Source organism: Bombus pyrosoma, linkage group LG18 (assembly GCF_014825855.1).
Source record: "Bombus pyrosoma isolate SC7728 linkage group LG18, ASM1482585v1, whole genome shotgun sequence".
NCBI classification, from domain to species: Eukaryota; Metazoa; Arthropoda; class Insecta; order Hymenoptera; family Apidae; genus Bombus; species Bombus pyrosoma.
The window spans coordinates 1,193,841-1,210,546 of NC_057787.1; the positions used below are offsets into that span (position 1 = coordinate 1,193,841).

Here is a 16,706-nt window from a genome sequence, read left to right on the forward strand (position 1 = left end):
ATTTAATGGTCGAGAGACGAGTTGCCTAACAACGCGTTGCGACGGACAAAAATTGCAGAACAGCGTCTGTGTAGAGTCTCGTTCGTTCGATCATTCGCGTCTTCATCGACCGATCGCTCGTGTTAATGTTCTCGCAAATTGAGCGCGCGATGCTCGATTAGACACGAGCTCGCAAAGAGGCGGCAATTACAGGGTAGATAATCTACAATTACGACTAAATACAGCCATACTAGAGGATGTCGACGATTCGCTAGGTGCTTTATCGTGAAAAAATGTCAGCAAACCCCTGCCAGTTGGCTACCGTGATACATGTTGTGCATCGTGTGTCCACGCCGTTTACGTCTTGTTCTTGAAACGTTTACTATTGTATTCATAGCAGCGCCGCTTCTGAAATGAGTACAATGGGTAGCAATTGCACAATCGTCGTTTATCGATGCACGATCATCTGGAGAACGATCGGGCAACACGCGAGAAACGGCGAAACGCGTCGCTCCATACACGCGCTTGTAATTTGCTACCTCGGCCGCACCAGTTTTTCATTTTTCCAACGCTGGCAATCTTCCTGCAATTTTTTTCTTCCACGTTGCATCTCGATCGCCGATATTGCCGCAGGTTCAGCACGCGAAGGAATAGAATCGGATGACGAGACCGGCTGTCTTCTAATCGGACACGAGCAACACGCAGAGCCAGATCTTCTTTTTGTCCGCGTGGTTCGGCGATTAAAAAAGCGATAATCGTCGAAACAACATGGCGTCATTTACGTCATTGGCGTCCACTTCTCGCCCAGCAGATCGACGACAAAGAGTCGCGAGAGCAACGCGGCCGCGCGGTTCACTTGAAAGAGGCCAAATGACGTAACGATCGGCGAAGCAGTAAATTCTCCGATGTATTTGTCGCCGGTCGGGAAGAGAGCGCGTGTGTCTTCCCGTTGGGAAGAGTATCGATGGGCGACCAATGGGCACCCACGAAGTTCCTTCGTGTATTCTCGTGTAGCCCGACGGACCGCATTCTTCCCCGTGACTTTAGGCATTGTTCCTGCTAAAGTTCTCTTCTTCTTCTTCTTCTTCTTCTTCTTCTTCTTCTTCTCTCTCGGCGTTGTCTCTCTTCACCCTGTTCGTTGTATCCGTCGCGTCGGACTCTCTCGTTTTAAGACCCACCTCACCCCACGCTCCAGGCTTGCCTCGCCATCCGGCTGGCTAACCGAGCGGAGGACCGCTTATAACAAGCCGGACAGAGCGGAGTTTTTGCCCCGACGCCTCCCTTTTTTTCTCTGGTTCTTTTTTTCTTTTTTGACTGCGCTAGCACAGCCGAAAAACGCCAACGCTTGATTTACGACCGCCACGATGACCGACTGTTGTCCTCATTCGCTTATGAGTGCAGGGGCTGCTCGACCCGACCTTGGACCGACCAGGCCCACCACTACCTTATCCTTCCATACGTTGCACGAAAATGTGCTCCGGAGATTTGATTATCTAGCATCGCGCGATAAGTTTACCTGACCGATGCAGCAAAATAATTATCCCGCCGGATTGCACCGACCGAGTCCATCTTATCGTACGGCTGGCTGGTTTATTCCTCTGATTACCGATCACCGGGTCGATCAGCGTGATTTATTTAGTGCAGGTTGACGCCCCCGAGCGTCAATTGCTGCTCGCCCCTTTCAATTCCACGTACGAAGCGATGATCCTTCTATTTAACTCCTTTGTTTCTAATAGACTGCTTCGCATCGAGTACTATGCAGACTAAATTTTTCTATTTTATTTAGTAACATAAAATTCTGTTCCATTACGTAATCGGTTAAATTTACAACGATTTTATAATCAGGTTTTTTTTTATCTTTCACTCGGTAGAATTATATGCATTTGATTTAGCGATCGGTTAAATGATATTTGGCGATGCTGTTTCAATCGCGTTTCACTTGTTTCTATTTCGTATAGTAGTAGAAATATGTCCAATTGAGCAACTAATTAAATAGAATTTGACAATGCTCTTTCAATCAAATTCCATTTTATTTATTTCGACTGTCGGTAGAAACAAGGAATTTTGTACGGGCTTTTGGGTTTTCCATCTATCACGAATCGGCCGTAAAATCGCGTAGGACTTGGTTCGTCAATGGAGAAGTACGATGACTTTGTAACGAGTTTTACGACTTCCAACACGGTTTGTTCGATTGGACATTCTTCTTTTTTTACAGGGTCTTCTTTTTCCAGGTTTTTTCAGCCGTATAAAAACGCCAAAGCGTAGATTTATGGCTTTACAGCGTGCTGCGGTTGTTCCTCCTGACTTTTAGTTGTCGTTTGACCTTCCATAGTTACCGAGACGATTTCGAAGCTGGCCCTTTTTAGGCTTCGCTTATCTACCATTGCCACTGAGAGGGCCTATCCTCGTCCTCGTTCTAGCTACGATCGACGAGTGTCCCTTTTTTACTGGTGCCAGTCTTTTGCCAGTTTTTACGTGTTTACCTAAGGACAATAATATCGTCTTTCTCCTCGGCATCTAACCTTCTTAGGGACTACTTCTCTTTTATTCCACCAGCTAAAAACTGTCGCTGATTTTTGTTCCACGATTCTCTTCTCCGAAGACTTTCGAAATTTACCGCGTCATTTAATTCGATCATTAGACGCGAAAGAAGGTATCATATTATCATATTGCCGTAGAAATTCGAGATTCGATAATTCGAACCTTACGACTTGAAAGTCGCAACAAATCGAAGTATAAACTTACTTCGTCCCGAATTATTTGCGACATATCTAGCTATGTTATTTTATCTGTATAATACAAATTCACCAGGAAATCCAACTTCTGCAAATTGCAGTTTGCCTCGGTGAATAACAATTTGATTACCGCTGCCCCTAAAACTTGAAAAGGTTAGGAAACTAGATATATGTTGTACATATCTACACTTCACAATGAAAGGTCGTATCTTCACTATGCTCCTGGTCCTCGCACTGTATCAAGTAAATTGTCATTTTTTTTTTTAAATAATTAATCGAACCCGGAAAGTTGAATTTGCCTCTCCTTGAACCGCGACAATTTTAACTCTCTGCTTAAAATTCGAATTACCGAAGTTTCGCCGCATTAGCAATTCATTATTATCAAGAACGACCATCGTTCGTGTTTCCTCGGTCACGGATCGGCACCGCGGTTCCTTTATTACATTTGCGATTTCCGCACGCCTTTAAAAAGGTACAGCCAAGATCCTTCGAAGCGTAAGACGCTTATCGAACAAGGAAAGGTCACAAGAACGCACGAAACGGCGTAAAACGGAGCACGTGAAAGTAAAGAGTTCGCTTATCGAGCCACGAATAAAGATCGTAAAGTGTCTTTAAACGGCGTATTGCTAGCCACTTATCGGCGAACGAATCGTTAATTTCGCAACGACCAACGAACACACATTATTTTTGCGTCTACGCATAGCCGAGCGGTTCGTACACGCGCGGCGCTCGTGTTCCAGAAGTTTCACCGTGGCGGCGGCGGCGGCGTTGCCCGCGTGCACACAACGCTCGCAATTAGTCGCAAAAGTTCGTGCTTCGCCTAATAATGGATTTCCTCACGAAGAACAAATTGGTGGAACGATATATCTTTCTGGCGCCCTGGCGAACGTGTGTATTCTTACACGCGAACCACCTCAGATATTTAATTTGCGTGCACACTGACACGCCCGTGGACGCGCGCGAGCGCGCCCTCCTTCCTCAGGACACGTACACATGCACAAAAGGACAGAATAACGTGGGATGCACCGATTTCCATGCGAAACAAGCAAAAAAAAAAAAAAGCGACGACGAAGTTGCATTTAATTACCACCGTCGACCACGTTGCATCAATGCGACCGGATTCCGGGGAATTTTTTAATCCGCGACAAATTCGTGTGACGGGATCGACGGCCCGCGGACTGTGTACCTTCGTGTCGCGCGACTCAATCGGTATCGTTGCTCGTCCGATCGAGATCGCCGATCGAGATCGAGACCGTCTCGTCGTATTCCTTTTTCGGTTTATTGATGTCTCTTTATTGGAACTGACCGGCGCGCCTCTTCCTCTCCCTGCACGCTATGTGGAAAATTTTTTCTACCGTTTTGTTTTTCTGTTTCTGGATTTTCATTTCATTTTGCGTTTGACTAAAGCCCCATTTCTATGACATCGATGGAGGTTTACTTAAAAAAGAACGTATAATAAGAGGTCATAACATTGGTATGCATTTGTTTATGTCTATTTTGACTGCAATGTCATTGACACGTGTTTTTGTGGATTATTTTGAAATTTGCCTAACGAATGATGTTATTGGAAAACTACTTAGGAATATTTGCGCGGTAAGCACGTAACCTAGCGATAAATCAAGCAATTTCGTTGGGAATACACGGGCGTTCCGCATGAAATTTTTAACTCGCCGCGTTTCGGCTAACAAAATAAACGTACATTCATTTTACGGTTTGCCAAGCTTATCATAAACATAAACCACACGCGTCTTCGCTACGCCGCGTAGCAACGCTGGAATGAAATTACAATCGCGAAGATAGCGTCTTTGACGCGCTTGCCGCCGCTCTTTTATGCAACGGTTGCCCCGACTTGTCATAAATACGTCGATCAATTCGTTTCGAGCACTTGTTGCCGCGTCCTTCGCGTTACTCCTGGCCAATTCAAACGTTGACGACTAACGAACCTGCTGATTACCTATCATAAATAGGAACAAGGATGCATAGCACATTGTGCAAAACGGTAATGAAAAGGACACAACGTAACGCGAAGCTTATATTATAAAAGACAGCAGCAAAGAAGACAGAGTGTAAGGCGAGAATATCAGCGGCAGTTTAATTAGGCAAATTATAGCGGATGAAAGTGGAAAGTGGAGAGTCGCAAGTCGAAGCGTGCATCAGTAAAAGAGAAAACGAAAGCGGGAGAAAATGCTCTGTCACACGGAGTCTCGATGAATTTTTCACAAACTACTTTCTTCGTTTAAAACCTCTTACAAATAGTCAAAGGCGTGAGCGTTCACGCGGTAGTCGCGCCCAACTAGGAAAATCAGCCAAAAGAAAGCGGCACGAAGGGAGAAAGAACATCGGACGGACGTACGTTAGAAAGGAGCGCGAAGAGCGTACACGCGCCCGCGGATTAAAGAGTTATTTGAGTCTCGGAGGCGGCCATAACTCTCCCGGGCTATTCCCGTCCCGCGCTCGCTCGCCCACCGGAATATTTTAACATCGGGGGTGGGTGGCTGGCTGGCTGGTCGCCTTTTACTCGTGTGCGTGCATCAGCTTGGTGAAATACACGTACATATCGCGTGTAGTATCGTTGTGTCGGCGGAGAAACGAGAAGAGATACGCGCGCGCGCGCCAACAGGCAAGTAAGCATACACGAACGCACACCGACACGTGGTGTAACGGGGAAAGGAGGGTTGGTGGGTGAGACGACAGGGTCCGCAACTCCACGCAGCTGACAGCTGTTTCCTCGGTGGGCCGACCGGTCGGTGGGGAGGATTCAGCCTAGTCGCGCCCCTTCTATAATGGCTCCCTTTTCTTCCTTCCCCTACCTACGCCAGTATGGCTGGCATGGGTTTCTCTCTCTCCTAGGCTCGATGTTACGTCACAAGCACACGCCGTCGTTTGTCCTTCTCTATAGACCGAATGACGTCAGGGCTACATTCCGTCGAGCGGTGACGTAGCGAGGCGTAGCGTCATCGCCGATACGGCCGGCCGTCGATCGGACGCCGACCGCCAGGGGCGCGCCGATCGCCACGCGAAACTGTTACGCCGATCTGTTATCCGATACACCCGTGCGCCGCGCCACGCCGCTCTGGTTACGCGGATTGCGGAACCATGCGATCGCAATACGTTCTCTTTGATATATGACAGGGTCAACAAGGTTTTCGGCTACTCTCGAAGCATCTAGATTTTCCAACAGCCCCGGTCCACTTTGTTCCACGCTTCCCGAATTGTAAATCTTTCGGACCTGTGTGTGGTCTATTACGTGGATCGTATTCGAGTTCGTTACCCCTTTATTATGTCTACATGAAGTACAATTTCTTTCTCTCAATACGTCGTTCCTTCGTAATTCGAATCATCGTTTCTAACATCACGTAAGATACGATAAAGATATTTCGATAGAAATGAAAAAAAGTCAATATCGTCGACTGGATATTCAATTTTGGCGATAGGGAAAAGAGGTGCGAATAGGTTTTTTAGGGGTGGCGATAGTATAGGTTGGCGATATCGACGACGGCGTAAGTACTTTCTGACCGCACGGTGCCGGTATCATCAGCGATAGGCAGCAATCGTAAAACGCTTGTTTTACGATGGACTATCGCGGTGGGAGGACTGCCGGTTGTGAGCGGTAAGCGTCGAGTGGGGCTCTCACAGTTTACGAGCGCATAACAGACGCGTTTATGGCCGTGATCACGTGGCCCCCGCATACCTATGGCTATATAACCAGGTCCCATAACCCACTGTGGAGTAAACAAATCGTAAAGCTCGGTTTCGGATTTACTGACCTGGCACAATATACGGAAAGCAATACGGAAAGCCAGCCACTTGGCAATGATAACCAGTTCCCTGCCACGCTTGAAACAGCCAAGTGGGGGTTCATCATGGTGTGGCGTGCTACTGAGATATCGTTTGAAATACATACAGAAGCAAAGGGTTGGAATCCCGTAAGGGTCACATGCAAATCAACGATTTCTGGATATTTCTATATCTATTAAGATTACTATTTTATTCTATTGGGATTTGTATGGAACATTAAATTGAAAATATTACAAATATCATGATTATTTATATAATAATAAAAACAACGGAGAAAATGTTGCTTCCAAACTGTGTGGCAATTGGTATTAAATTTCTCAGGTATATTTTTCTTTTTGTCCAGTTTCATCTACTCGTACATACACTGTCTTTTTACGGGCTAGTTAATTAGTTGAATTTGTGTCAGTCGATCTTGTCGTTCTTTTGCTCGTAACGGAAAATAAAATTGGGACAATGTAAGCGTCATAAAGTCTCCGGGATAGACCTAAAAATTTGTCTTCCGCTGATTTTGCAGAGTTACAATATCTTTCGATCAATGGACCATGATGCGCCCGCGCACACAATACTTCGTCTTCTATGCGTTGTTTCGTTTGTTCTCACGAATGCCGCCAGATGCCAGCACTGCTTTATGACCCTGGTAGTGGCCAACGACTATTCGATCGTTTTATCTTCCACTTACTCTTCGCCTTTACAATTGCCATGACATAATACCCTCTATTTGCCTGCTGGAAGTTTTGTGAAATATGCGAATTTTCATTGGGCAATAAACAATGGTATTATTTAACATTGCGTTATTATTTTTACGCGGCTATTTACCAAGGTAATTCCCACGTCCTCTAAAGTGCAAAGCAAACAGCGAATATGGTGTTTAGCCTTAGATTATGTACGCTGTTATTTTGAAAAATTTAACAACGACCGCGATAAATCAGGGTATACGAAATGTAGGATATTAATTTATCGTCCGTTATTTATTCCAATAAAATAGAAATATTGGTCGTTATAAAAATTACTTAATAATTAGAGGTACGAACTTTGAGAAAACAATTGTGCGACCTTTCGTTTCTCTTACGTAACATGTTGTATCGTAACAAAGAGTTTTAAGCAAGATACAAGACGCTTTATTACCTTCGATTACATATCGTTTGCCAACGCAGTCGTACAACGATTTCCTGTTGTCACTCGAAAAGAAGAGAAAAGAGACGAGACGTGACAGTACATCGTTGTAAAAAGAAATTTGAACTCCTTCGAGCGAAGAGACGAGCAGCAACTCTCTGCGTAGCCGTAGAGAGCCACCGAGGTGATTTATTCGAGTTAATTCCAATTCCATTGGAGCCGCGAGGGCAGTTGGAGGGGGTGGGAAGGGCGAGAGCGGGTGGGGTGGAGGGTGGATATTCTTATGCAATTTGCCAGAAAGGTTCAAGAACCCGGGAGATCCCGCAATTTATCTTGCCTTATGTTACGCCGAGCCAAGGCAACGGAAGATAGATGGCGTCACTGCTACCAACCCCTCCTCCCTTTCCGTCTCTTTCCCTCTCACTTGCTGCCTCTCTTGGTTTCCTCGCCTCTCGGGTCACCCAAACCCCGTACAGACCCCTGCGACCACCCCTTCCCCCAACCAATGAGGGACGACCGCGGTGGCCATCTTGGATGGAGAGTTATTGAACGAAAAAGATGAGTAAGAAACTTGTTATGGGGGTGCGTTCTCTCTGCGCCGTTGGGAGTTGTGAGGGAGTGAGAGACAGGGCGGGCGGGAGGGTAGACGACGAGAACTGGAAGCTGAAGAAGGGTGGCTGCGAAGGGTTGTTGGCGCTATATTGATCAATTGCTTTGCCGTGCTTTGCACTACTTTCCTACTATAATGTAGAATCCCCGTTGGTGGTGCCACGATACCCACTGCGTGGTCGAGTGAGACTAATTATATAACGATCGTGTTCTTGGGAATTTCAGTACTTTCTGGCATTCAATCTTCCACGCTCGGTCCGTCACTCTTTGCTAGATTAATTTCATTCGCACCACGACTTTCCGTTTCCTTTACCCTGCGATTATCGTTACTCTCATTCAGTTATAACCTTGTGACATATACAACGGAACTTGAAATTCTTTCTTATTTTTTGCCCTTTTTCTTTTATTCCTTTCTTTCTCTGTATAATCTTGGAGACGTTTTTAAGGCATTCGGGCACCTTTCACTCAGGCATTTTTATCGCGTCCCTCGATCACGAACGTCGTAATGCGGATATTGATGGCGAATGCGATGGAAAGAGCAACGACGTACGGGTGGTCCTCCGATCGCATTTCACGAATGCTTAACGCGTTCCCGGTTTATGGACGCGTGTGCGCGCGCGAGCTGACCGCGTAACTAAATTTCGCCTTGAGCATTTTAGAGGCGCCCGTCGGCACGCAGGCCGGACTGCGTTACAGTCCACGCATACACGGACCGCCGATTCGTGAGTTGTTTAACAATGCCGCAATTAGGTTGATGAATTGTGACAGGCATTCGCAAGTAATAAACACACGCACCGATCGCACAGTATTTCGCGACACACATATTCGCGCGTTGTTCGTTGAACATTAGGGACGGACAGAAGGAAACCGAAAATTTCAATTTGTATGCAAATACATTTGTTCGGTGCGGGTGTTGTCGTAGGTCTGCGGAAAACGCGACTCACTCACGTGCAAACTATTCGCCAGTCGAGCTGAAACTTTAACAACCTTGGAAATTTGCTCGCGTACAGTTGTTTATGCATTTTTTAGTCTAATCGCCATCTATATTCGCCGCTCGGTTCATTTGTTACAAAAGCTTTCACGTTTAATACGTCACGGACTTTATTCGCTGTTTTTGTACAAACTGGAAATATATTTGTGAAATTTCTATCGAACGAATAGATTTAATTTGTCTATTATCGTATACTACCCGTTTAATTTCATTTGTATTAGGGTACGATACATACGTTCACGTTGTTCATTCAAACCTACAATCTTGTTTCTCAGCTACTTCTCTGTTAAAAGAAATCGAACATTTTCGTATCGCTAGCAGAAAAGTTTTAACTAGAACATACATTTTATTCAAACTTGTTAATCGATTGAAAAGTATGTCATCGTAAATGACATTTATTTATCTTAAAACCGTTAATATAACAAATTATTGATATAATATTTATATCAATAAATTCAATAATCCGTGTGAGCAAATTTTTCCCGCCAATTCTTACTGTGTTAAATTTCTCTGGAAAAAAACTCTCCGTTTTTTTACCGACTGTGTTCACCGTCTGGCTGCTAGATGGCGCAGCTGGCGACGACATTGCGAGCGTCATCTATGGCGATTCCGAAGAAGTTTCTAGCGAACCACCACGTGCGCGCGCCCCACCAGGCGGCGTGAGTTGCGAAGAGCGGGGGTTTTGCTTGATGGTGTGCGCGTCGAGCTCACCGGCAAAAGGTAGTGGGGAATAGACACCCATGGCATGCCTGCAACGGCGCAGAATCCCATCGATCATTCGTACCGTTTCCCCGTGTTTCACGCCGCCGTGTGTTGCACCGTGTAGAGAGAGGAGTCGGCCACCACTGCCCTCCCTCTTCAACCTCCACTCTGCCCCTGACACGTCCACCCATCTCACCCCACCCCCGCGCGAATTCCCCCTACCTATACGACGTGCTGAGTCCGTGACGGTTCGGCGGGCAATGCCGACCAACCATCACGAGGCCTTACCTTCCCTATTATATTTATGTGGCGGCTCGCGGTCGGGAAGGTTTATGTGGTGTCTCCAGTCTGTCTCGTGCCACTCTTTTTTTCCTCGTCCTCCTCCTTTTCCTTCTTTCCGCGCGTCCGACGTTTTAGTGTGCCATCAATGTTTGTCACCGTACTCTGCACTATCGATGAAATCGTTTCGTCCGCATAGTCGATCCTGTCGCCTGGTTCCGTCTCGATAACGTTGCTCGGCACAAATCCTGTGATCACACAGCGTTGATACCGTGTCAAAGTTACTAGTGCACCCGTCGTACTTAACACACGCACAGTCCTTCGATCAGATCACACGTCGAAATTGAAGTTGAGCGGCTTCCTTCCAAATACATCGAGCTCTCGTGCGATTATCGGTCGAGTCACTCGAATCGATTCTCGCACACCGTTTTTGCCGGCATTTCGTCGTGCGCTCATGCCGCAACCGTCGTTTCGTTTCGAATCGCGCGCATAACGTGCCTCAGTGTGTGCATCGCGAGACCCGGTAGCATGATCAGCAGATCGAAGCGTGCACCACGTGTACAGTGGACTCAATAAGTGCAGGCGTACGTTCAACACTGACCAATGAGAATGTAAGGATGCAGGGCCACGCTCCGGATACCGACGACGTTCACTTGTCCGAAACGTAACCTTACCTTGCGTGCATTTTGGCGGATTCACTGATATTCAGCCGGTAACTTTGAATTTCATCTGTCGTTGCTTTACTCTACCGTCTCCCCACGTTCCGCTGATATGATTATGTTCTCGTGTTTATTACGCGTATTTTCTTGGTCATCGTAAGAAAAATAAACGTGCTGCTTGTTCAAAAATGAAAATGGGTCTTTAAATTGATCTAATAGAATTTTATCGGTTCTTACCTTACAAAACCTTACAAAATTTATAGAAAAATTAGATTCCGATATAACCTGTGATAGTTGCCACACAAATAACAAATATCCTCTTATGATACGACAGTCATATTCAGAATGAACACAGATTGCGCTAACAGACGGCAAGATCGATCAACGTTAAAATGAAAAAGCCACGCAGGAATATCTCATTGCGATTAAAAATTTTCTGCAACATCCGTTCTATCGGTGTCGGTTCGGACGAAAGGGGTCTCCATAGTACTTTCGTAGACACGTATGTACAGGTGCTTCTGTACACGAGCGCGCTTGTAAGCACATGTACGAGCCGCACGTTACGCAGAGTCGATCGTAAATCAGTCAGTTACCTATATATGCGCATATAATACGTACGCAACGTAACGGTATGTAATTTATTGTTTCAGGTAAGTGACGTTGCACCGCCCCAGGACTTGCGAAGCACATGCGTGCATCTTCCTTTCCCGGCATAATGTAAGCAACCCACTGTACCTATTACATTACGACCGATGTCAAGCGGACGCGCCGCTGCGTTCGCCATTGCTCGTTCGGGGAAACAATGAAGCTAGACCGCGCGTCCACACGCTCGCCTGCGTTTCAACCACCTATTGCCCTTACGCGCAGTTCTAGCCACAGTTCTCCGTTTTTTTTACGAAAATTTCACCGCTCCGGGAATTTATTGTCTGATCAGCCGGACAATGAGTGCAGATTTTATCGGGGTATTCGATACACACGCGACAGCGCGCGGCGACTTCGTATCGTCCGCGATCACGTTTCCATCGTCTCTTGCGCGCTCGTGTTCCCTTTTTGTTTCCACGGTACACGGTCTCTTTCGTGTGAACGGTGAATTTTTTACGCAGTTCCGGGAACACTTGATTGCGAGTTTAATGGGCGAACGCGAAGGACGTGGCTGCTGCTTTGTTTACGGGGTGTTGACCACGGTGTTCATAAATTGTCGCTGAAAGCATAATCGCAAACGCTCCGTGGACGTTTCGAATGGCAAACGATATAAAGGAAGGTTACTGTGTAAAACTATTATTAACGTTAAAGTGGAAAGAGGATGTTGTCTAGCTTGCTTGCGCGATAAATTATACCGGAAGCGAGCAGAATTGCGCACGTTCCGTGCGCAGATTATTAAGATGGCGGTGTCCGTCAAAGAGATTCTTCCGGGTAGGTTTCTTAATTTTACAACGAAGATCGCGTATCATTCGAATTACCCGATTATGAATCGGCAGATCGGTTTATATCGGCATGGGATGATAGCGGTACTGCGTCCGTGCGAGGCAGCTGTCGATACGAAATCCGGTTTTCTACCGATTTCGATTACACCTTCGCTCTGATATTCTCGCGGCGATAAGTGGACCATAAAGACGAGCACCTGTAATAAAATATATTACCGTAATGGTGCGTGCTTGGCTTGCTGCAAGATAAAGGACGCTGCCACGAGCGTACAGGTGTAAACGGGCCTAAACGAGCTGCGGTTATTAGCGGACACCGCGGGAGGGTGGGAGAACAAGAAAATAATAATCCAAAGATGGATGAAAGCGAAAGGACAAGGGTTCGTCGTGTTCGTCGGGAACCAGCCGCGGTACGAGAGTGAAATGACGGGTAGAGGGGGTTAGGGTTTCATGGGCAACCGGCGAGAAATCCTCGTCAACGACGTAGCTGAGATAGGCCACACACCGGCGGCTTGTAAAACACGCGGCGAGATTAAATGCTTCATTAATGTGATTAAAGTAAAAAGCTGCGTGAGTAATGAACCCAGCTGAATCATCAGCCGGTCATGCGGTCTACGCTCGAGCCTTGAATTGCTCTGTTGCACCTCTGTAGTTGGTATTTAGCCCTGCGTCCCCTTTCGTTAGATCGCAGCTGTAGCTTTGTTTCAACCACTTCTTCAGCTTTGTGATCGAAATATTAAGACGATTGTCGTGTCAACTATCCTTTATTTCTTTCTGAAATTTCTTCCCAAAGAAACGTAGTTTCCATATATATATGAAATCGCGATGTATCGTTTGTAAGACGTTTGTGATATTATACGATTAATTATATTATTTGTTATCATAGTTTGTTTGTCTCGAAGAAAGGAAATTCGCCTGAGGAACAATATTTCATGCTTCTGTTATTTTCTCTTACGAAGTGCAACGACTCTAAAACATATCACTTTTCAACAGAGTCTCCGCGCTAGATCGGATTTAGTTTTCGTAAATACTTCGCCGGTAATTCAACACGGTCAAATCGATTTCACGAGATTGGAGTGACAGGGGAGACCCCTGGGCCTTGGTGGCTTAGAGGAGAAACGAGTCGGAGGCAAGGGCGAGGCGGTTGGATGCAGATACCGGAATTTTTGTGCAGGCCCCGGAGAAGCGGCTATCTGGCCGTTCAGAGGATAAAAGTCGCGGTGTTCACAATTGGTAATGCCGATAGAGCTGCCATCTTCTTGCCATACAAACGTCCTCCCGGTTACAGGCGGACCGGCCTTTCTTCGCTAAACACAACGATCGTTGCGCATTTCTTCGCCACGCGCATCACAAATGTCCACCGAGTCACTATACGATACTTTGTTTCGATTGCGTGCACCTCTTAGAAGCGTAGCCCGCACTCGCGATCTTCGTTCTTCTTCCCTTTGCACATTGTTCCACGTGCTTCTCCTTTTACCTGTCGCGATATTTTCTTTAAATCAATATTCATGGCGGGAAATTTGAATATTCAATTTGGCTATCGAGCAAGAACGCTCGGCTAAAACATAAATTTTGCGAGAGATGGTTTGTTCATGTTTTTTTGGGAAAGGCGGGAAATTTCTGCTCTGAATATTAATTCTTCCGTTGAGGTTGCCACAGATCTGCTTCCACCGAATGAAAAGCATAAACATAACGACGATTCTTCATAATTAGTACTATGCAATTTGTATCAAAATTTATTGACGTTGAAGGAATGTCTCGTGCTAGTTAATACTCGACACAGTTTGCATACCGAGGCACGTGTAAATGTCAAATGTCGCGCAACATATGAAAACGCGCCACTTGCTGCTCCATTCCTGAACGCTATGCATATTTTACAAGAGGCGTCACACAGCGCCATAGTGAGTCACAAACCACGACACTATAAATTGCATTATTAGGTCATTACCTGGTTTCTACAATCTATCAACGCTCAATATTATCCATCCATTCTATGTTCGCGATAAAATTCAATAATAAAATAATAGGCACCATCATCGTCATCATCATCATTCCCCATCGTGACAGTGCGGGTGTTTATGCAAATTTATATTTATCTGAATACAACCGGTTTAAAGCAGAGTTTAGTTTCCTCCGCTAAATATCATAACAGACGTTATATTTTGGATATTTTACATATCTCTTCATCATATGAATATTCTCTTCATTTTTATATCATTAACACTTTAAATTCTCACTACAATTACGTGTCTAAGAGTTTAATATTGAGCGAGGAATATATAATGAATTAAGAATACATATTCATATGCTGCCTGCCTATTTTATAGTTATTACATAAACAGAGCATATATGCATTACACACCAATACCTATTTTGCACGCTGTAATATATTATCTTATCTGAGCATCAGCTGTCAATGAGGAACAATTCATAAAAACTACGAGAATGTAAACTAATTAATGCAGATAGAGATCTAAAGTAATTACACGCTATACGGAATGTTAGCTCATTTCTAATGTTATCGATACAATATACCGAGCAAACTATATGTGCCGTAAATGCACAAAAATCAGCACTCCACTTATTAACAATTATTATAAAGTCCATCGCTTCTTCCATGAAAAAGGAGAAGACAAAGTTCTTTAGAAAGAAACAGGGAAGAGTGGAAGCCGTGTCGAATGGAAAGGAACGTTTCCGAATGGACAGTGGCCGTTTCATAAGCCTTCAATTGGCGTTCCTAAAGGCGTCAGTCTTACGGCAGGCGTGACATCCGATCGGTTTGCGAGCTACACGGCAAACGTCAGGTCGTTACAGCGGCAGATACGAGGATCTTTGACGGGGCGGTCGCGCGGCCCGACGTACAAGGTGCCGTGGCTTGACGCAAAGTGCAAGGAGATGCGATCGACGATTATGCACTTACGGTGTTACCGTATATAAACGGGCCCCGTATAAGCCTCGCCGGGTATGCATGGCGCACGTATAGCGCGCGGACCAGGCCACGAGAGCAATGTATCTTCCGCCGTGACATTGGGGTCTGCGCTAATCGCGCGACAATCTTCACCGCGACGAGCGAAGCGGCGCGAACCGGGACGAAGAGGACGGAGAACGACACCGACTGCGCCAGTGCACAAGTATTCCACTAGATTCGAAGAGAAATTCGGACCAATAGCTAGGCCTAGGGAATTCGAGATCTTCTAGAGATATTTTTGTTTTGACGGTTGAAACGCCGTGTATCTAGTTTGAAGGTAGGACATAAGAACACTGAATCGTGGGGACGTGTGAAAAATGTGACTCGATTAGATCGTATTGGACTCTGTGTCATCGATTACGATCTATCGGTTCCGATGTAACAAATTAACTAGCGAGTGGCCGTTTGCTTTAACACTGTTTTTTCATGTACTTCATCCGTTTCGTCTGGCGTAATGTTCGCAGTAATTTATTAATTCTCGAATAATTCTCGAACAACTGAAATTTCACTTTTAGCCTACTTTCGTTTATTCTCTCTCTCACCTTTTCGAATTCGTGCAGATTTTTAGCTTGCGGGCCGTGAAAGTTCTTTCACGAATAACAAGAGTAGAAACCTTGGTGTTCTTGAAACAATAGAAGTTGCTAGAATTGCTGCAAGACGCGAGATGGTGATTCTGCAACTGAAAGGATTAATTCTTAATTTTGAAATGTGGTAGTAAATCAGGTGGAAACACAAGAAGCTCTCCAGCAAATGGAAACGCTTCTTCTTCCGCAGACGCTGCAAGGAAATAAGTGGGAGTGGACGTGGACGAATCGCAGAAGATGGTAAAAACGCAAAATACTGAACAAGAAAACAGGAATGAGAATGAACGAGTGCTGTTTAACACATTTGATCTTACTGACGCATATCTTGTTTTGCTACTTGAATAATACTCTTGACGCAGTTGTTGCGTTATATGCGTTTCAGGAAAGTAATTTCGACATACAATGGACGGCGTGTTAAGGAAAACATTATCAAAGTATTTCTTTTGAAGAAATGCGATTTTAGCCTAATATTAGTAAATTGACAAGTGACAATTTCTAGGTTATAAACTTCTCCTATACTTACAATTTCATAACTTTTCATCAAGTGGGGTTAGGTCACGTAGCTCGTGATTTCTTAAACTCATCTACTTGTAACGTTACATGTAAAAATATTATAATTTATTTTTCTATCTTTCAATATTAATAGCTTGTATCATGTAAATTAACAAAATTAGTTCGTACCTTAGTCAGAACCTAATGTGTTGAAATTCAAAGGACAAAGTGAGAAGATCAAGGAAAGAATGGAAGGAAGAAGGATGCCAGGGATACAGAAAAAGATAAAAGAGAAACACCAGGCGAGGAGATAATCGCTTGTGCGAATCGAAAAGTGCAAGAAACGGTTGTAAAGCTGGAAAGAAGGAAGAGGAGG

At 45.1% G+C, this 16,706-nt stretch overlaps 1 protein-coding gene across 5 annotated transcripts in view; it reads left to right on the forward strand.

The window, feature by feature from the left end:
• The window catches only part of LOC122577273 (homeotic protein antennapedia-like), a 167,005-nt gene that overhangs the window by 47,396 nt on the left and 102,903 nt on the right, over window positions 1-16,706 (forward strand). The window contains exons 1-2 of one of the 5 annotated variants that reach the window (XM_043748491.1): window positions 10,258-10,918; window positions 11,516-11,582. The exons of 3 other annotated variants lie outside the window; for them this stretch is intronic. The gene's annotated coding sequence lies outside the window, so the exon portion shown is untranslated. Of the gene's footprint in view, window positions 1-10,257; window positions 10,919-11,515; window positions 11,583-16,706 lie in introns of those variants that run through there. One more of the 5 variants, XM_043748489.1, reaches the window with a different exon arrangement.